This window comes from Aquarana catesbeiana, linkage group LG06 (genome assembly GCF_042186555.1).
Source record: "Aquarana catesbeiana isolate 2022-GZ linkage group LG06, ASM4218655v1, whole genome shotgun sequence".
NCBI lineage: Eukaryota > Metazoa > Chordata > Amphibia > Anura > Ranidae > Aquarana > Aquarana catesbeiana.
The window spans coordinates 284,281,202-284,304,344 of NC_133329.1; the positions used below are offsets into that span (position 1 = coordinate 284,281,202).

Here is a 23,143-nt window from a genome sequence, read left to right on the forward strand (position 1 = left end):
TTTAATTTTCAGCGCATTTAATTTCCAGTGCTCTTGCTATTCAAGTGGTCCCACTAATAGATTTTGCCTAAATGGTAGGCTTAAATGTTTTTTTTTCAGTTGTATATACTGTGTTTTTAGCTTTTAGCAAGCAGTTACATTATTTGCTTTTGTTTCCAATCAATGGGATCTTAACCACTTTCCCTCCGGAAGGTTTACCCCCCCTTCATGACCAGGCCATTTTTTGAGATACAGACAATTGCGCGGTCGTGCGATACTATACCCAAACAAAATGTACATCCTTTTTCTCTCACAAATAGAGCTTTCTTTTGGTGGTATTTGATCATCACTGCGGTTTTTATTTTTTGCACTATAAACAAAAAAAGACGGACAATTTTGAAAAAAAAATATTTTTTTTTAAATTTCTGCTATAAAACATATCCAATAAAAAAATGAACAAATCTAATTTCTTCATCAATTTAGGCCAATATGTATTCTGCTACATATTTTTGGTAAAAAAAAATCACAATGAGAGTATATTGATTGGTAGCGTCTACAAAAGATGATATATTGTTTTGTTTTTTTTTTACTAGTAATGGCGGTGATCAGTGACCTATAGTGGGACTGCGATATTGCAGAAGACAGTCGGGACAATAACTGACTCTTTTTGGGGACCAGTGACAATAATACAGTGATCAGTGCTAAAAATGTGCTCTGTCACTGTACTGTCACTGTACTAATGACACTGGCAGGGAAGGGGTTAAACATCAGGGGGGATCAAAGGGTTAACTGTGTACCTAACCAGTGTTTTCTCACTGTGTGGGAGGTGCTTTGACTAGGGGAAGGCATTGATCCATGTTCCTGTTTTCAGGAACACAGGATCAATGTCTTCCCTACTGACAATGGCAATCTACCTTTTTTACATAGGAAGATCACCATTCTGGCTCTCTGCCTAATGATTGGCAGGTGCAGACGGACATTGAGTCAGCGGTACCCAAAGATCAGCTCCCACTGTGTCTAATCCCACTGCGTCTAATTGGCGTGCATGCCTAGTACGTGATCCGCGCAGAACGGCTTTCCTGCTGCAGTGTATGTGCGGTCGTAAAGTGGTTAAAGTGTTTGTTACCCCATATTACTGATTTGTGCTTGCTGTACTGTGCACTTGTATGAAAAAAATATCCTGTTCTGTTTGTATTGCTTCCTTTGTGTGAAATCCCTGGTGTTCCTGCAAGTCCCTTTCCTATTAAAAACTGACCACACTAGGCAGGGGAACCCAGCATGGTCAGTTCTCTAGCTGTGCTGGGAACTCTGCCTGCTGTCCTCCAATGATCAGCCTTTTCCTAACATCCCCCCCCCGCACAGACTTTCACTGGGAAGCTCAGTGTGCTGTTGCTTCTCCTCCCCCAGCTCTTAAGCAGCTGAGAAAAAAGGGAACAGAGGGAACATGATCACTTATAAAAAAAAGGGAAAAAAGTTATTTATAATGTTTTTTTAGATCTATTTTTTTCCTTTCATTTCTATTTCAAACTGAATGGGTTGTTTTACACGGTGTTCGTTTACAATCGCTTTAATACATATATTTGTAATTTATGTATATTTTATAGCCCTATGAAGAGGGTGCATTTCCCTCATTTATGCAACCAATAAAAATGCTTTTTGTGATTCTGCTTGTATAAGCTTCTGCTAGTCTCTTTGAATACATACACATTGGGGTGGATTAATTGGGGGCCTCTTCAGATCTTTGCATTTCATGGAGGTACATGCTTCATACTGCAGTTTGGTAATGTACAGTATGTTTCCTGCTAATTAGCATTACGTGAGGGCAACCCATTGATTTTGGCCTAAAACTGGACCTACATTTTACTTTTAGCGCAACATACCATGTGCACTGCATTGTAGTTGTGGTAATAGGGTGGACCTGTGTTTACTTCGAATACCCAATCATGTGGGAGGGAAATTGAAAAAACAGTTTACATGTAATTGTTTGATGAATGTGAACACAGATTTATGTTACTGACTAAGCTCAGTAAACATTCAGTTTGGTAAGAGAAAAGTATCTATTCCTATTAGGTCTTAGATGTAGCATGCCCTGCTGTTGATGGGAGTTTGTTTACCAAGATACATTTTTGTTATCATTGCATCTGAAAGCCACCTGAAAAATATAGCTGCTGGATTGAGCCTACTTTACTTGTGCTAAAAGACATTGGACAGGAAAATGATTTTTTTTTTCAAATGAAACAGTATTTATCATCCTACAACAAACAACAGTAAACCAATAGAAAAAAGCCATTTAAAATGAAATATTGCCATGCTGCCTCTGTACAAAAAAATGTTCAGATTACAAAGTGTACAAAAGTGGTGGTTCTTAGATGTTTAATATATAAGACTATACTACAAGCAGTGTTCTACAACAGTTCATTTATGTCAAAGCCATTATACTGCTACATTACGTGCAAGAGTCAGATTTCTGTTTCCAAAAAGACTTGAAGACTACTAAACTGTAAATTATAGTCCTATAATAGAGGGCAAATAGATGTTTGAAACTGCAATTTATTTTAAATCACAACCTCCTGGGTATCAAGAATATTGTGACTTAACAAGGCACACTGCTTGAATACTTTTTTAATGAAGAACAAACTTGAGATGCAATCTAAGGCATGGGGAAATACATTTTCAATAGACCTAAAAAGCATTGGGAATTCCATTTTTGCAAGCTCAGAAAAATTTGGCACACAAGTATTATTTTTCTTCCTAACAGTATTATCAAACCTACAACAAAGGATTTTTCTTTTTTAAATAAAACATGGTATACATCAAGATACTGTAATATTCCAACTCACAAATGGTCGCTACCCAAATTCTTAAAGTGTATGCACAACTAATACCCTCTTTTTCAGATAGAGTAGGGAAGGGTTTAAACTCCTGTTTCTTTCTTTTGCTGTTCATGTTTCCTTTAGATTTACCTCTACTTCCTTTCCAGGAAATGCAGCAGAAAATGAAAAGGATACTCTCATACAGTTGTCTCTGGATTTCCCATCTCTATCTCTCTCAATAAATATATGATAGGGGGATTATTCCATTTCCAAAAATATGAACTATCTGGGGTTTGATGTAAAAAGCACAATGGTTGTGTAAAAATAGAATACATATCTAAAAAAAAATTGTATTAGAAAAAAGTAATTTATAATTATAGGGCACACAGGGTACCAAAAGCTATGCAGGAACAGTCTATAATCTCCTACTTCTGTCTTTATATATGACATTTTTGCACATGCACACCCTATTCACCAAAAGATCCTCAAGTGAGCAAGTAATATAAAATTCACTTTGCTACATATTCAACTAATTTTTGTTCTCCTAGTAGAATATTTAAAATACTGAGTGTATTAATTAGTATTAATCACTCTGACACCTGACAGTGTAGGGCACTAGACACTCCAGAAACATCTGTGGAAGAACTGACAAGATGGAAACTATGTAATCCCTTTGTTAATAATGAACTTTTCTATGATAACAGTGTTGCTGGATATGAGACTGTTCAGCTAAAAGCAAATGTTAAAGAGGCACTCTAAATTAAGTTATAGCAAAGGACAAACTGAAGCCAATGTTTAAGGGACACATCCCTACATGACTGACTGACAAGTGGCAACGGACTGTACCCTGTGGCACCGTGGTCCAGTGCTGTAAGCGTTGGGTAGCAGAAATTCCAAAACAGAACATTCTCCTGACAAATGTAAGGGCAAAACGCTGTTAATTTACTAAACTAGAGAGTGCACCTGTATATGGTGCAACTGTACACGGTAGCCAATCAGCTTAAGACTTCAGCTTGTTCAATTAAGCTTTGACAAAAAAAAAAAAGGAAGCAGATTGGTTTCTGTGTAGAGCTGCACCAGATTTTGCACTCTCAAGTTTTAGTAAATCAACCTCAATCTGTCATCTCAATACTTTTATATGGGATGGTGTGCCAAACCAACTCACTCCTCTTGATTTCCTCAGTCCAAGGGTGAGAAAATAATGTTTGGAAGGAATTTAGGGATTCTAAAGATCATGGGGGGGGGCGGGTCCCCAAACATCCTGACATACACATGTGGAGTTAAAAACAGTGCAAAGCTTATAGTGGAGATTGTCAAGGTCTTACAAAATACCTACTTTCAGATAATCATCCTTAATCAGATTTGAATATTGGTTAAGATGAATTGATTCACTCATCTCAAGAGATAACGCAACCAGAATAACTTTTACTGTCTGTATAGCAAAAAACATTTAATAAATATGAATTCCGATGACTATGATATGTATATGAATTGTTACAAAAGAGAAGGCACTGTGCATGTCAAAGGTCTGTCTAGCTCTGTTTATAGAGAGCAACTGAAGGTCATCCATCACCTTAATGCATTTATATTTAGCTACTGAAAATTTGAGTGTTTGGTTTTCTAAACCTGAGAATCTGAGCTTACTTTTTTTCAGACAATCAAGCAAAAGAATAAATTACAGCGCTAAAGGTGATCCCTAATCAAATAATGAGGTGTAGTGAAGAGTGATAAGCTGATGTATCAACCTGTGCAATGATTACATCACGTCCTCATCCTTCATCATTAATGTGCATACAATGACATACTCAAAAAAATCACAAACGAATGGTGCATATAAACCAATTAAGTGAATAACGTATCTGTGCACATACAAATATAATGTGAAAATTATAACTGAGAGCCAATGTGAATTAACTCGCAAAAAAATTATTATATCTATAAAGTGTGTCCACAAACAATCCAAAAGTAAAATAGTCCAAAACAAAATCCGTGACGTGTTTGTAGTGCAAATCTTCTACTTAAATGAATCTTCCACCGCACCTCTGTGACTGTGAATCCACTCCCCTTAGGTGAATGCACTCACCAGCTCCTTTTGCCCACACTCTCGTGTCAGGGCCAACAAGCTTTTATCCCACACTCACAAGGGATAAGATTGGTCTTCAGTGGTAAACCTGTACACCTTTACTTCTCCAAAGTGTAATGCCCAAGAGCTCTCTCCTATCCGGGCAGACGCACACCTCGCCTCCATGTGCTTCCCATGGACAATACTACAGCACAGCTGGCTTTAGACCATGTGACCGACCACCACCAATCAGCTCCTGCGTGACACGCAGGAGCTGATTGGTGGTGGTCGGTCACATGGTCTAAAGCCAGCTGTGCTGTAGTATTGTCCATGGGAAGCACATGGAGGCGAGGTGTGCGTCTGCCCGGATAGGAGAGAGCTCTTGGGCATTACACTTTGGAGAAGTAAAGGTGTACAGGTTTACCACTGAAGACCAATCTTATCCCTTGTGAGTGTGGGATAAAAGCTTGTTGGCCCTGACACGAGAGTGTGGGCAAAAGGAGCTGGTGAGTGCATTCACCTAAGGGGAGTGGATTCACAGTCACAGAGGTGCGGTGGAAGATTCATTTAAGTAGAAGATTTGCACTACAAACACGTCACGGATTTTGTTTTGGACTATTTTACTTTTGGATTGTTTGTGGACACACTTTATAGATATAATAATTTTTTTGCGAGTTAATTCACATTGGCTCTCAGTTATAATTTTCACATTATATTTGTATGTGCACAGATACGTTATTCACTTAATTGGTTTATATGCACCATTCGTTTGTGATTTTTTTGAGTATGTCATTGTATGCACATTAATGATGAAGGATGAGGACGTGATGTAATCATTGCACAGGTTGATACATCAGCTTATCACTCTTCACTACACCTCATTATTTGATTAGGGATCACCTTTAGCGCTGCTATTTTGAGTTCACTAGGAGCGAGTTTGTGGTGAATCAATTTTTTACTGTATACTTATCATTTAAGCAGCAGCTCAGATTTAGGTTTTTGCCATCAGCGCAGCGTTTTTGGGTGTATGAGTGGGCGGATTTTTATACATCTGATTTTTTTATACAAAAGAATAAATTGTCTTTTATAGAAAGTACAACTTTTTTTAAGTCTAGCTAAGGCAAACTTTTGATGTACTTGTGGTGGTTTACCATGGTCATCTGCTATATGACTCATGTGCTTCATCAGCTCAGCATGAACATGAACAAGGATATCTATCCAAACACTGCATGTAGCTTTTTTGGAAGTGTACAGAGATCTCCAATCATTTCAACACTGAGCTTATGCAGCTCAGACAATGAGACACAAAGAGCTTTTAAAGCCATTTCACACCACTGAGATAACAGAATATTTTCTTTAAAGTGGATGTAAACCCAGTTCATGAAATTTGAACTGGGCACCTATATCTGCAGTGTTTTCTTATCTCTCTTCAAAGACCTAAGTCCTGTAGCTCTCTCCTGACCTGTTCCTCTGTTATCAGCCTGATAACTCCTGACAAATTCTCAGCCACATCAAATAAAAGCAGCCTGAAATTTGTGTGTGTGTGTGTGTGTGGGGGGGGGGGGGGTTGCTATAAATAGATTAGCAGGCAGTTGGCCCTGTTACAAAACACCTCTGAGAGTCTCTGCCTATGGGGAGAGGGGGTGTGTGCCTTTCCTCCAATCGGAAATTTTAGCTATCTTGGCTGTATGCCCAGATATCACACTGTGTTAAACAGGAAGAGAACATTTCCTAACACGATCTGAACTTTATAAACCATATATAAATGTAAAGACAGCAGATATGGATGTAAAACTTATGTAGGGAGATTTGTTTCATCCCTGTGTATCATCTGAGGCTGTTCACTTCACTGTGTGTATGGAGGGTTTATATCCACTTAAAATATAAACCATGCAAAAGCTTGTTCATTTAGTGATACTTTAAAGTGGAGTACAATCATATTGTCCATATCTTCTGTCTTTCTTTATTATGTTGAAGACTAACAAAACAGTAATCTTAAAATATGCAAAAGGCCAAGGCATGCATGTGTGCTAAAAGGCAGATCAACATGTTAAAACGTGCATAAAATGGATGGAAATGTATATCAATTTGTCCTGCTTTTTACTGCAAGTCAGTGTGAATTTAAGCTCAATCCTATGTCTAGTTCTTACAAGGGGCCCGCAAACTGTGTGAAAAACAGCACACCAAGGTCTCATCTAACCCAGGTTCCACTGGTTTACTGTTACAGCTCCATTAACCCGCCATCATAAGGAATTATACAGCCTGTTAAATTTGGCACTGTGATTTCTTTTTTCTGAATACGCAGAACCATTATAAGCCCGATCAGAGCTACTGCAGTTGCTGCCATTTGTGTGAAGAGCCTTGTTAGGATTTCGAACAGGCGATTCGTTTTCAGTAAAACTGTGTTCAGCAGCATGATGGCACCAGAATTAGGTATTTATGTTTTACAGGCCCAACATTTATTGGCTGTTTCAGTTACATGACAGGTCATCTTACTTTCTTTTTGTCCATTAAATCCAATGCATTTCACCAAAATTTACAATTTTTCTCCAAAAATGAAAAACATTTCACTCGTCCCTACTAGCTATTTTGCTTTTTAAGTATTCAGATATTTCAACTTTCAATAATTGTGAGGGAAGCCTGTTATTCACAGAAATTGATAGGTCATTTCTTTCCAGAAGGCTGTGTTATCTCATTAGCTAGCCCAAACGGAGTACTCTGAATACTTTATTTCTGTTGCAAGACCTGTGAGTGCCTTTTTATCAGTCGTGGATTAGTGTAGATATTTATTTGTGGGTGAGCACCCGTTATATCAGTTATAAACATACAACATTAACAAAAACAGAAAAGATAGAATTGACCGAAAAACCATTATAATTTGCCTTTTAAAGAGTGTCTATAACCTGTAAATGTAGAGAATAGAACATGGAATAATAAGCAAAGTAACATGTTTTTATGCAATAATGATTTACCATGGTAATCATGCTTGCAATTTTTGGCTACCACTAGGGATGAGCTTGGAGTTCGAGTCGAACTCATGTTCGACTCGAACATTGGCTGTTCGCAAGTTCACCGAACAGCGAACAATTTGGGGTGTTCGCGGCAAATTCGAATGCCGCGGAACACCCTTTAAAAGTCTATGGGAGAAATCAAAAGTGCTAATTTTAAAGGCTAATATGCAAGTTATTGTCATAAAAAGTGTTTGGGGACCTGGGTCCTGCCCCAGGGGACATGGATCAATGCAAAAAAAAGTTTTAAAAACGGCCGTTTTTTCAGGAGCAGTGATTTTAATAATACTTAAAGTCAATCAATAAAAGTGTAATATCCCTTTAAATTTCGTACCTGGGGGGTGTCTATAGTGTGCCTGTAAAGGGGCGCATGTTTCCTGTGTTTAGAACAGTCTGACAGCAAAATGACATTTTGAAGGAAAAAACTCATTTAAAACTACCCGCGGCTATTGCATTGCCGACAATACACATAGAAGTTCATTGATAAAAACGGCATGGGAATTCCCCAAAGGGGAACCCCGAATCAAAATTAAAAAAAAAAATGACGTGGGGGTCCCCCTAAATTCCATACCAGGCCCTTCAGGTCTGGTATGGATATTAAGGGGAACCCCGGCCAAAATTAAAAAAAAAAAATGACGTGGGGTTCCCCCTAAATTCCATACCAGACCCTTCAGGTCTGGTATGGATTTTAAGGGGAACCCCGCGCCAAAAAAAAAAAAAAAAACGGCGTGGGGTCCCCCCAAAAATCCATACCAGACCCTTATCCGAGCACGCAACCTGGCAGGCCGCAGGAAAAGAGGGGGGGACAAGAGTGCGGCCCCCCCTCCCTCCTGAACCGTACCAGGCCACATGCCCTCAACATTGGGAGGGTGCTTTGGGGTAGCCCCCCAAAACACCTTGTCCCCATGTTGATGAGGACAAGGGCCTCATCCCCACAACCCTGGCCGGTGGTTGTGGGGGTCTGCGGGCGGGGGGCTTATCGGAATCTGGAAGCCCCCTTTAACAAGGTGACCCCCAGATCCCGGCCCCCCCCCTGTGTGAAATGGTAAGGGGGTACATAAGTACCCCTACCATTTCACGAAAAAAGTGTCAAAAATGTTAAAAATGACAAGAGACAGTTTTTGACAATTCCTTTATTTAAATGCTTCTTCTTTCTTCTATCTTCCTTCATCTTCTGGTTCTTCTGGCTCTTCTGGTTCTTCTGGTTCTTCCTCCGGCGTTCTCGTCCAGCATCTCCTCCGCGGCGTCTTCTGTCTTCTTCTCCTCGGGCCGCTCCGCACCCATGGCATGGGAGGGAGGCTCCCGCTCTTCTCTTCTTCTCTTCTTCTTTTCTTCTTTTCTTCTTTTCTTCTCTTCTTCTCTTCTTCTTCATTTTCTTCTCCGGGCCGCTCCGCAATCCATGCTGGCATGGAGGGAGGCTCCCGCTGTGTGACGGCGCTCCTCGTCTGACAGTTCTTAAATAACGGGGGGGCGGGGCCACCCGGTGACCCCGCCCCCCTCTGACGCACGGTGACTTGACGGGACTTCCCTGTGGCATTCCCCGTGACGTCACAGGGAAGTCCCGTCAAGTCACCGTGCGTCAGAGGGGGGCGGGGTCACCGGGTGGCCCCGCCCCCCCGTTATTTAAGAACTGTCAGACGAGGAGCGCCGTCACACAGCGGGAGCCTCCCTCCATGCCAGCATGGATTGCGGAGCGGCCCGGAGAAGAAAATGAAGAAGAAGAGAAGAAGAGAAGAAAAGAAGAAAAGAAGAAAAGAAGAAGAGAAGAGCGGGAGCCTCCCCCCCATGCCATGGGTGCGGAGCGGCCCGAGGAGAAGAAGACAGAAGACGCCGCGGAGGAGATGCTGGACGAGAACGCCGGAGGAAGAACCAGAAGAGCCAGAAGAACCAGAAGATGAAGGAAGATAGAAGAAAGAAGAAGCATTTAAATAAAGGAATTGTCAAAAACTGTCTCTTGTCATTTTTAACATTTTTGACACTTTTTTCGTGAAATGGTAGGGGTACTTATGTACCCCCTTACCATTTCACACAGGGGGGGGCCGGGATCTGGGGGTCACCTTGTTAAAGGGGGCTTCCAGATTCCGATAAGCCCCCCGCCCGCAGACCCCCACAACCACCGGCCAGGGTTGTGGGAATGAGGCCCTTGTCCTCATCAACATGGGGACAAGGTGTTTTGGGGGGCTACCCCAAAGCACCCTCCCAATGTTGAGGGCATGTGGCCTGGTACGGTTCAGGAGGGAGGGGGGGCCGCACTCTCGTCCCCCCCTCTTTTCCTGCGGCCTGCCAGGTTGCGTGCTCGGATAAGGGTCTGGTATGGATTTTTGGGGGGACCCCACGCCGTTTTTTTTTTTTTTGGCGCGGGGTTCCCCTTAAAATCCATACCAGACCTGAAGGGTCTGGTATGGAATTTAGGGGGAACCCCACGTCATTTTTTTTTTAAAATTTTGGCCGGGGTTCCCCTTTGGGGAATTCCCATGCCGTTTTTATCAATGAACTTCTATGTGTATTGTCGGCAATGCAATAGCCGCGGGTAGTTTTAAATGAGTTTTTTCCTTCAAAATGTCATTTTGCTGTCAGACTGTTCTAAACACAGGAAACATGCGCCCCTTTACAGGCACACTATAGACACCCCCCAGGTACGAAATTTAAAGGGATATTACACTTTTATTGTTTGACTTTAAGCATTATTAAAATCACTGCTCCTGAAAAAACGGCCGTTTTTAAAACTTTTTTTTGCATTGATCCATGTCCCCTGGGGCAGGACCCAGGTCCCCAAACACTTTTTATGACAATAACTTGCATATAAGCCTTGAAAATTAGCACTTTTGATTATTCATGTTCGTGTCCCATAGACTTTAACGGTGTTCGCATGTTCGAACAAACTTTTTTCCTGTTCGCATGTTCTGGTGCGAACCGAACAGGGGGGTGTTCGGCTCATCCCTAGCTACCACTGATTACCTGACATAAATGTAACACATGAAATACATTTTTAGCCTAGTCTTTTCTACAATGCTGGGATCTTGCTTCACATGTGGCAGATTTGTTTAAATACTCTACATTTTAACCCTAGTAAACAGTGTCTTCACTCTCTTAACTTCTAGTTAACCAACTTTAACAAAGCTTTAGATCACAGCAGACTACAAATCTGTAAAGGAATGCAACGGAATTGAAATACAATAAAGTAGAATGAGTTATTTTGTGAAACTGTCACGGAACGTCCCACACTCCGCTTGAGTGCTTCCGTCATATACCGCTTCCTAAGTTCTGGAACACGAGTCCAATGGATCTGGCTATAGGAACCCCAAGAACTAGACAACACCAGTCTTGGAGTACATCAGAACTAACTTTTTATTTGAGATCTCACAGACATTTATACAGCAGGGATGACTCAAAGCTAACCTAATTAACATGAGCTAATTTATTACAAAATATACCCAGACCAGATGACAGACTTGTGGGCACCGAGCTTCACACATTAATATAAACACAATAGCTGGAGCTAATTACAATTAACAATACAAACAACAATCTACCCCCTCCTCAGCCTGGACCATTCGTCTCCTAGCCAGTGCTGGTGGCTAATGTGATCAGCTCTCTCAATTAACATAAACACAGGTTGATGACACCAGCATCTCCTCACAGGATGTGTCCCAACAGAATGAATCAGTCTTATCAGCAGGGGGCTGCTGGAGGAATCCCCCCTCCCTCTTCAGGGACACAAATCTACAGTAAGGAGTCCCCATACAATATATACATATATACACAACTGAGTCGGATTAGTACAGTTCAGCCTGGATTTCTCATTCACCTCACAAAGAGTATTGTTCCATTGAAAATCCAGGGCCCATAATCAAAAGGCAACAGGCTTGCATACAGTCCTCTCCAACAGCCTCTGTTCTGGCTAGGTCTGTCACAGAAACAATGGGGTTGATTTACTAAAGGCAAATCCACTTTGCACTACAACTGTAGATCTGAGGGAAGATCTGAAATGAGGGGAAGCTCTGCTGATTTTATCATCCAATCATGTGCAAGCTATAATGATGTTTTTTATTTTCCTTGCATGTCCCCCTCAGATCTACAGCGACTGCACCTCCAAGTGCACTTTCAGTGCACTTTCAAGCGCACTTGCAGTGCAAAGTGGATTTGCCTTTAGTAAATAACCCCCTATGTCTTGAAAGTGAAATGTTCTGCTTACGTAATACAAATTACATTTATTTCTATATCAGTGTTATAAAGTCAAATGTGTAATGCTGGTTTTCACTTGTGCTTATAAGTATCTAGGGTATTAAAGTCATTGTTAGTATTCGCATTGGAAAGCAATTTTAACAACAAGAATTTTTATACCAGACAAAAAAAAAAAAATCAATATAATGATTTGTATTAATATTGTTGGTAAAGCTCATTTCTGAGGATATTAAAGGTGATTTAACAACATTTTGCATAGCAAATGCCATTGGGTTAATTGGACTATTCTGTTTTTTCTTTAATTCCTTTGTTGTAGTTTCCATGGTATCTCTAATCTGTATCCTTATTATGCAGTTAAAAAGTATTCATTTCGACAGGCTGCAGGACAAGCTGTAAGTGTTGTCAATTAAATAGTCTTGAAATATCTCACAAAACCATTTAACATGCATTTTTTAGAGGGCTGATATTGTTTAACCATGGCATTCTTTCATTTTGCTGAATTCTTTCACACTAAAGGTTAAATGGGTTAAACCAGTTAAAACAGGAGATAAAATCTTCAGAAGCCCAAAGGTACCTGCAATTGCTCTTTAATTCACAACTGGTATATTTCTATAACCTATTAGCTGTTATCTTTTAAATAACTTGCTTCTTAGGTGTACAGTATTCTGCTGATGATTACATTGTGTTTACCCTCTGTGCTTCTGTAAATATTGGAACTGTGCTTTTTTATCGTAATGCATTCTATGCATTACGATAAAAAACCTTCTGTGTGCAGCAGCCCCCCTAATACTTACTGTCACGGAACGTCCCACACTCCGCTTGAGTGCTTCCGTCATATACCACTTCCTCCCAGTCTGTATACAGATATCCCAACCTCTCTGAGCACAAACAAGGCGACACTTACTTGTTGCTACCAAGAACTCACTTTATTCAGAACCAGAATACAGTCTTACTGTATATAGACAGGAGAAGATTACTCTAACAATACAAACGTAACCTAATTAACATGAGCTAATTATCTAATCCTTTATACAGCCTAGGTGACTGAGACATGACCTTTCGCCCAGACTTGTAGGCACTGAGTTTCACACAGTTATATCAACACAATGCAGTCGTCCCGTCTCCTACATTGTATAGAGGACAATGTCATTAGCTCATTCAATTAACATAAACACAGGTTGATGACACCAGCATCTCCTCACAGGATGTGTCCCAACAGAATGAATCCATTGAAAATCCAGGGCCCATAATCAAAAGGCAACAGGCTTGCATACAGTCCTCTCCAACAGCCTCTGTCCCGGCTAGGTCTGTGACATTTCTCCCCTTTTGGCAGGAGACTAACACAGGAGGAGACCCCAGACGGGTTGACTCCGAAGTTAGTCCATAGTTCCAGTCCTCTACTGCCTGTACCCACACAGTACCCCAAACAAATTGTTCCAAACAGAGTATTACTCACCCAGCCAACCTCTGCCTCTCTCAGAGAACATATCTGCCGCTGGGGAGAGGCCTGGACTGGCCCTTCTCCCTGGAATCCTTTCTGCCGCTGGAGAGAAGACAGGGTGTCTGGGCTCACTCTGTCATGCTGTTGGGGATCGGGGCCCACTGCCCAGCATCCCTGGGGTATACAGGTGGAGACTGAAGTCCCATCCACCTTCACAGGAAATCCATCCTCTGTTAGTTGAGGGCAGAGTCCAGCAGTCCTCGGCCCTGTTGCCAGCCCTTCTGCTGGAAACCCCACACCATCTGTTCCGGCTAACTGTTGGAGAGGGAGGCCGACTGCCCCGCCTCCCTGGAACTCTGTAGTTGTTGCCGGTGCTGGGCAGAGGTTGGTAACACTCTGCCCTGTTGCCAGCACTTCTGCTGGGGACTCCGCATCCTCTGCTCCGGCTAACTGTTGGGGCAGGAGGCTGGCTTCCTCCACTCCCAAACTGTGTAGCTGCCATTGGGGAGGTGAGCCAGCTGCTTCCTTTTCCATTCCCTCATCTGGCTGCTGGGACGACATGTCGATGGTACTGTCTCCCAGGTACACGGATCTTTGCTGGGGAGGAAAGCCCACTTCCTCCACCCTGGCCAACTGTTGGGGAGGGACAACACACACCTCCTCTCCCTTCTCCCCCTGTATCTGCTGCTGGGAAGTGATTGCCATCTTCTCAGCCTGAGCCTCCACAATTGCTGCAGGTGTGGGGCAGAGGTCTTGGACCCTCTGTCCGGTTGCCAGCACTTCTGCTGGGGGTTTGCCAGGTGGTTCCTCCTCTACAGAAACGTCTATTAAATCCCCAGTCTCTGGAATTAGTAAAAGTGTGGGACAGAGGTCTTGGACCCTCTGTTCAGTTACCAGATCTTCAGCTGGAGAAGTTTGTTTTAACTCCATAGATGCTGCTGGCAGAAAATCACATGTCCCTGTCAGTGTTGTGGGAGAAAGGCCGACTACCTCCTCTCTGGAAGGCTGAAGCCACTGTTGGTGCTGGGCAGAACACAGTGAACTTTGGCCCTGATAGCAGCTCTTCTGCTGGAGGCTCATCAGGTTGTTCTTCCTCAGCAGAAAAGTCTATCAAATCCCATGTCTCTGCAACTGATGTCTGGGGATAGAGGTCACCATCTCCTGTCCATGGAACCCAGAAGATGCTATCATTTCTGGGCAGAGGTTAGCAGAGCTCTGCCCTGTTGTCAGCACTTCAGGTTTGGGGACGGCAATCTCCAGATTTTCCACTGCCGATTCTCTGGCATGCTGCTGAACTTGTTCTAGCAGTTTCCTGTATGCCCTTTCCAGATGCTGTTCCTTCCTTAGCAAATGGTCCAGATCAGGTTTGAGCTCTGAGACCCCTGAAAGACCGAGTATAGACTCTCTATATTCTCTCAGGTCCTCAAGGTCAGGTTCCCCTTCATCGCCAAACATAAAAAGATCTGTAAGGTTCTCCCACAGCAATCCAGGGCCTCCAAAGTCATATCCCTCCGGAGAGCATTCTGTCATCTCCCCTAAATATCCCTCCTCTGCGTGCCATTGCAGAGCCCGATAATGATTGTCCAGCTCTATCTCCTGCTGGACCAACCTGTCCAACTCAGTCACCCATCGCTCCTGGGGCTGCTCTCCCAGGAATGCCATCCGCAATGCCCGTTGGTCACTGGCCCGTTGCTCTTGGGTTGGAAAGCACTTGCCCTGTTTTATACCAGCGAGACGGAGGGCTGCAATCCAGAGCTCCACCCGAATTTGCTGCCTAAGCTCCAGGTATTCATCCTCAGACACAGTCCTGGTGTATGTTGAAAGGATGATTCGCAGCAGCCCCGGGAATTCTGATGCCAGGTCCATATCTCCGCTGGGGTGACTGAAGTCTGCTATCCTGATCTTGGATCCAGGTGGAGGTTTAGATTTCCCAGACTACAGAAAGCTTTCCCGCTGCTTGCCACCAATGTCACGGAACGTCCCACACTCCGCTTGAGTGCTTCCGTCATATACCACTTCCTCCCAGTCTGTATACAGATATCCCAACCTCTCTGAGCACAAACAAGGCGACACTTACTTGTTGCTACCAAGAACTCACTTTATTCAGAACCAGAATACAGTCTTATATAGACAGGAGAAGATTACTCTAACAATACAAACATAACCTAATTAACATGAGCTAATTATCTAATCCTTTATACAGCCTAGGTGACTGAGACATGACCTTTTGCCCAGACTTGTGGGCACCGAGTTTCACACAGTTATATCAACACAATGCAGTCGTCCCGTCTCCTACATTGTATAGAGGACAATGTCATTAGCTCATTCAATTAACATAAACACAGGTTGATGACACCAGCATCTCCTCACAGGATGTGTCCCAACAGAATTAATCTATTGAAAATCTAGGGCCCATAATCAAAAGGCAACAGGCTTGCATACAGTCCTCTCCAACAGCCTCTGTCCCGGCTAGGTCTGTGACACTTACCTGAGCTCCATCTTGATCCAGCTATTTTGCAATAGAGTGTCAGATGTCTGGGACTCTCCCTCCTGATTGACTGAGTCAATCAAAGTCAGTGAGCCAATGAATAGAGGGAGGGGGCGGCTCTGTGTCTGAATGAACACACAGAGCAGTAGCTTGGCTCAGTTTCTCCCATAGCAAGCTGTTTGCTGTGGGAGCACTCAGCAGGAGGGAGGGCCAGGAGTGCAAGGGACCCGAGAAGAGGAGGATCTGGGTTGCTCGGTGCAAAACCACTGCACAGAGCAGGTAAGACATGTTTTTTATTTTTTAACAAAGAAAACCACGAGTTTAATATCACCGAACTAAAGGCTTTACAAAACAGAAGCACTTAAAAAAAAGGAAAGGATACATCTACTGTCAATTTTGTATTGCTATCTATGATGCCATTGATCAGATTCAAGTGAGCAGCAGCAGTATGGAGGAAGACTGGACCCCATCAGCAGGCAGCATGGAAAAGGAACGGGCCCCATCAGCAGGCATCATGGAGGAGGAATGGACCCCATCAGCAGGCAGCATGGAGGAGGACTGGGCCCCATCAGCAGGCAACATGGATTTATGGTTTAGAGGTTAGAGGTTTATGCAGAGGTTTATGGGCAGGATAAAAGTTCAATTTCTTTTTTAGTTTAGATACTGCAGTCCTGCAAGTAATTGCATGGTGCTGACCAGAGTGTACAGCTGATGGAAAAGTAGTAATAGTACTGGGAAGCATAGAGGGAAGAGTAACAGAAATACAGGAAGAGATCTGAGAGGTTGCTTTGGATAACGGCACTACAGGGGATGAATTAATCGATATAATAATTAATATTATATCTGCGTATTAGTTTGTCTAGTCCCTATAATTAGTTGGTCTATTAAACTCTGAGCACATGTTATTGTTAATATCGCAATAATACAAGGTTAGCTATGAAACCAAACACACAATTTATAAGTAATAAAGTCTTATTTATTTCCCAAGGAAATAAGAAGCTAACATGAAATACTAGAGAAAGATATTACAAACACAGACCAACAATCAGAACATATAATACAAGAACATCAAGGATACTTATCACAAGGCTCTCTGCGAGGCTTTGTTTCTTCCAGCTATGAGATAGCTGGAAGATATCTGGAAGACTGAGGCATAGTCCCAAGCCATGATCCAAAGGGGAAGGGGGCTATTTCTCTTCCTTGCTCAGTCTTTTATACCCCAATGCCATACCATCTAGAGTTTTGACGAATCACAGTATTTATGGGGCAGTCCTTCTCAACAGTACTGTCTGTCCTTCTGTACTTTGGCATTGTCCATGTCAATCTTTAGGTGTCTGTTGATCCTTTGATCTTTGTCACCCACCATCATCAATCATCCTGTCAGCCATGGCCCCTTTCAAGTTTGCGTTATAGCAATAGACGGTCCGGAGCTAAGAAACGACATTCCAGACCGCCCCCAGGAAAGCAAATGCTTGGTTGTATCCACCAGAAAGAAACCCCTTTAAAACCATGGAATTGCAAGGATTAGCCTGGGTGATCTTTGGGAATAGGAAACAGATATGTAACGGATTATGACAGATCCAATTCAAACTCTGGATAATAAATATGACACTAGACCATGTTGCTATCCAACATATGCCGCTTTGCGCCTAAAGGGCGCATACCACCCTTCTTCAGACACGGCTCCCATTGAACAGTCCATGTCTTAATGCGTGTCATTTCCCATCCTGTGTTTCTGAACCAGAACCTATGGAACAGTCCTTAACTGTATTACTGTGTTGTGGTTTTCAACATGTGCTTCAGAAACAGCTCCTATGGAAAAGTCCATACTGGTCTTACCGTGTTTCGCTTCCCCACACGTGCCGCTTTGTTACTGGGTGACCTGCCAACATCACTCTTCAGCGACAACTTCCATGTCACCGATCTGTATCTTCAGTATCTTCTCCTTTCCGGTATCTTCAGGACGGGGTGCAGTACAGGCAAGGAGTGTCCATTCACTCACCATTCACCAGCACACTCAGAGCAGCATATTAACCAGCTTTCAGATATAGAGTCTTGAGGAGGGCCTTTTCCCTATATTATCGGCCTAAAATACACCTTTATCACACTATACCATAACATAAATCAACCCCTTATCATAACATATACATATATGTGTCCCATCCAATTATGCATCCCGCTCCCAACCTCCTATAACTCCTCACTGTAGATAGGTTGGGATTACGCAGGCTTGCTCCTAATGGCCTCTCCTACCGCACTTTTGGTATGTCAGTGGTATTGCAGGGCTCTGACTTGGCAGCAAAGTCTCTAACTTGTACGCAGAGACCCTACCGTCAATTCGTCCCTCAACTTGCATAGATAACTGGGCGATCCTTCTATATAAATAGTAAGTCTAACAACACATATAAATCTGCAACAATGACAAAACCCACACAATTCCATCCCTGTGCCTGGATTTCAGAGACCATGCCCAGGGTATACCATGCACCTCTACCTATGGTTATTCTTAAGGAACCCTCTAGTTCCATGACTAATGTTACATCGGTATTCTTTAGGACAAAGAAACAAACTCATCTATGTCCCAAATAATACCCAGGTGCTTCCTTCCCAGCAATGATCTCCATCCCGAATACAGAATGAAATATCTTCCCAACATTTTTCGTTCACCACCATGTATTGACTTGGCATACAAAGGACATCATGGTCATGCTTCCGACCAAGGAAAGTATCAACCTGCCTTCAGGTACCATTCTCTCTGATAATATGTGGGCAACAGCCTCAAATGCAACAAGATAGAATCCCCAGTCAGTAAGCCCATTGATGCCACCAAATATACAGATCGAGTCTGCACTTCTGTACAGCATAACACCTACCACAATCAAAACTAGCACAGCCCATCCAGGCATTTGACCACCACTTTGGATTAGTGTAAGCGACGTGTTTTGGCAAAGTCTTACTGAGCGGTGATGCTAACTCATCAGGCCACTGCCCCTCATACAGAGACTGTACAATCAGCTTAATGCTGGTTGATAATTCCGCCTGCCGGATTTATCCTGTACCATCACACTCTCCACCAACCTCTCAACACGGTTGAGAAAATCTGGGGCCACTTTACCCTGGGTATTTATGTGACTTTGTTGAATGTTATCAAGGATGCCACCAATCTCTCTGAGTAACAAAGCCCCGCTTATTCTCTGAAGCTATGGCTGCGAGTTTGTTCCTCAGGAGGCCGATGTCCACTCCATTAACAACACCCATCCCAGCTCCTATTCCCCCAGTATAGTGCTGAATACATCCCTCCTCTTCCTGTTACTCCTCAGACATACGCGCCCTGCATGAACCTCATTCTGCGTCTGCACATCTCTGGGAGCAAGTCACTGGTACAATGACCGCACCTGATTCAGTGTATACTCTGCACATATAGGGTAACAGGTTTCTGGTAGCCCTGGTAGCCAGCGTTTTGTTCCCTTTATCTAACGGAGCATGCTCCTGTGTGTATTCACTGGCATTACCTGTGCAGGGTTTCAACCTCTCCGGTGAGACATCAACCAGGCTATTCCCCCCCATACAAGAAATTTTCACCCCATTGATGTGTCACCTGGCCAACCTCTAGTCTGGCCAATCGACACCAGTCTCCTGGGTACCTGCACCATGTTACTTCCGTTACGTCAATACATGTCATACATTAAAAAACTTTTCTTCTTTCAATTCCTCCCTCCAACAAAAAAAAACACATATTTTACATTTCAGGTTCTGACAGATTGGATGTATATATTCCTTCCCCAACCTCCAACCCATCGCGCATGTATTAATAGCACGTTTGCATTCATCAGGAGAGACTCCGGCAAAAATGTTTCACAAGTCTTATTGATAGGCACAGTCCTTCAGATCCAGCATTAGCCCTAAATTGTGCATAAGCAAAACAAAGTATTAAACTGAATCTTTTCATTTGTCCCTTCTCTCCTGATGTTTATCAGAACAAATTTGCGGTGTGGTATGGCACAGACAAACTGCCAACCAGATGAACATCTGTCATCCATGTTCCAGAGACCTCTCCAATCTCCAAAGTGAAAAACAAGAGCAGTATCCAATTCTTATCCATAATATCTTCTCGCTTACTATGTTTACTTATAGTTCCTTCCTTGGAACCAAGGAACTTAGTATTCCTGGTTTCTGCAACTCTGACCAACCTATCACAACAACCATGACCTCTTTAGGCTGAACCCATCTAAAATGGATCCCCATGGTATGATCAAAATTTAAAACAAACCAAACGTCAATGTTGACTCTCAAAAATTCTCAATTCAAACACTAAAAAAAAACAATGCATTTATCTATCTTTAAAATCTATGCACTAACTCCCCTTTCAGGTGGACAAAGGCTAAACCTTTTGGAACTCTTTCCACCTGAATGAACATAAAACAAAGAGAAAAAAAATAACTCCAGAGGCTAGAATGGCTTCCTACCAATAACTCTTGTCTTAAATAAATAAAATGTATTCAGCTGGAGGACATATTCCTATGACCACCTATTCAGCTGCTAATTGATGGAATAGCCAATTACCCCCCTTTCAGGTGGACTAAACAATAATTTTTCCACTTGAACAAAACAAAAATAAAATAGATGACTAAACAAATACCAAAAATATATAAAAAAAATTAAAAATTAATAACAAAAAGAAATTAAAATTCTGGCCATTATCACACAAAAACAACATGACAAGACAACCACCATAAAACAATGACAAACACTCAACTTTTAACTAAAGACATCCATTGATTTTCCTCCTGAGAAGAGTAAGTGCTCATTTCCATCTGAAAGACAATTAGTTAATGGGAAAAACAAAAAAAAAACAAAACATCTGTACCTCAGCACAACATTTGTAACTTCACTTGTAACTCTTGAATCCATTAATGCCTGACTATTGTTTATCTTATTTTTTCATTGTTTGCAAATAATTACTAATTAATGAGCGCATGGTACCATATGATAATCGATTATGCATTTACAATAACCTAACCCCTGTTTTGCTAAATGTGCCCACTGTTCTCCCTTTGAAGGACCTGCAAACAAACACAGACATTAGTATCCAAACCAGTTTTATATTCTTCAAAGGTCTCTGAAAAAGGAACACAAAGACGGTGATTACACACAATTATCATGACAATTGACCTTTTTAAGTCCCCCAAGCCTTTTCCCATTAATTGTAATGTAGGGGAACATTTGCCATATTTTCCTATAATGAGCAGGCAGTATTGGTAAACTTTGCCGTATTACTCAGGAAAAATGGCAATGCAATTTGCGTCCAACTACATACAAGCCAGAATGGTAGATTAGCCCAGGGGGCAAATATTGTAATGTTCCGCTATTCTTGTTGCTGGCTGTTTTTAGGATGTGGACTGTCATTTCTTATCTCTTCTTCAGACCTGTGTGATGTGTCCTGGCTGCTATCTTTCATATCAGGCCTTTGCGCTGTGATTTTCCTGTCCTGGGTGGGGGTTTTCATTGCAGATACCTGTATTTCTGGGGTTTCCTGCTCCATGCTAGCAATGTTACGGGCTTTACGAAATCTATGTCCATACCTATTCCATTTAGAATGTCTGAACTCTCTCTGCCTTCCTGTACCTCTGCTTATTATGGATACACCCGCCTTTGACCCATATTCCATATCACTGGACTCTTGACAGAAGTCTTGCAGGATATTGACAAAATTTTGGTAGGATCTAGCATTCCTCAGAGCCATTCTAGTGGGATAGCTTACATAACACTTATTGGCCATTGAGTATATGAAACGTATATCATCCTCCAATAAGTCAGGACAGTTGAACACTTTCGTATACAATGCAAGACACTCACTGCAGAACAATATTGGGTCATCTCCTCTCCTAAATTTCATTCTTTGTAAATCACTCATACTATTATCACGACTGTCCACAATACGCTACAACTCTTTCCTCCGCACCTCTGCATCTGCTAAGTTATCATTAACCTGTGCAGATAACTGGCCTGCCAAAGGTCCTGGTAGCCATGCCTTCAGAAGAGAACATGCATCCTCATTACTCAAATGAAATTTAAAGACTAGAGCCTCAAATTTATTGGACAGACTCACTGGTGATTCCAGGGCATTAAATTCACCCAGAATCTGGCACAAAGTAAGTCGCTCTTGGATTCTAATCAAACTGTTATTCTGCTTCGAAGCTATAGGTGCAATAGCAGACTGTGTTTCATTACAGCCCTTCTCCTCATTGACCATGCATATATTGGCCAATTGGCATGTTCCTTCATGCTCATTGAGCGATACTATACATTGCTCTTTAGTAAGAAGCTGGGAGTGTGCATTTGCTAATTTTCTTTCTAAAGACATAACCAACTCTTCCATCTCTGACACCTTTATTCGAATGACTCTAAAAGTTTGCTCTTTATATCACAGTCCATGCTGCACCTCTGAAGCTGTTCTTGTAGCTCACTGTTTCTTCCTGACAAACTGCCTGCTTTTGTCCGCAATTCATCCATCTCACTATTGAAGGCTGTTGCAATCTTTAGAAGGTTTCACTGATTTTCTTGATGTCATCCCCTAGACGTCTCCTCTCTGCTTCCCACTTCCCCTCCATTTGCTCAGGTATAAATTTAATTCTGAGAAACACTCCAATTTCATTTGCCAACCTTGCTTTTTTAACTTTCTTTTTTAGCTGTTTACCCAATAATCCGCTATTATGTTGCTGACACTGAGACAATAGTACCTTACACTGGCTTTTAAGAGGTCCATCTGCACATGAATGATAATTGGCAGAAGCGTACTTTTTAACATATGTATACACAAGTTCCATTTCACAACCATACAACCCACACAATACGCAATTCTATTTGTACTAATGTTCCAACACTGCACTGAGTAATAAACCAAACTCAATTATCGTTAGCTCTTACAACTCACGAAAAAAATGTATGGCTCTTCTAGCATTCAAAACAATTAAACTTTTGCATATCCATAGAAAAGACTCACCTCGCTTACTGTGGCATTATCGGCTGCCTTGTATCTGAGTACTTCTGTCCTGTAGGCTCTAAGCGGCTTTTAGGATTGCTACATGCTTTCTGGGAAATATCCATTGATATGCTAATTTGCAACTTAGTCTACACTGAAGCTCGCCTGACCTGTTTTTACCACAG

At 42.2% G+C, this 23,143-nt stretch overlaps 1 pseudogene; it reads right to left on the reverse strand.

The window, feature by feature from the left end:
- Positions 1-21,212: 21,212 nt before the first annotated feature.
- On the reverse strand, positions 21,213-22,803 carry LOC141148066 (posterior protein-like; annotated as a pseudogene).
- Positions 22,804-23,143: the final 340 nt, after the last annotated feature.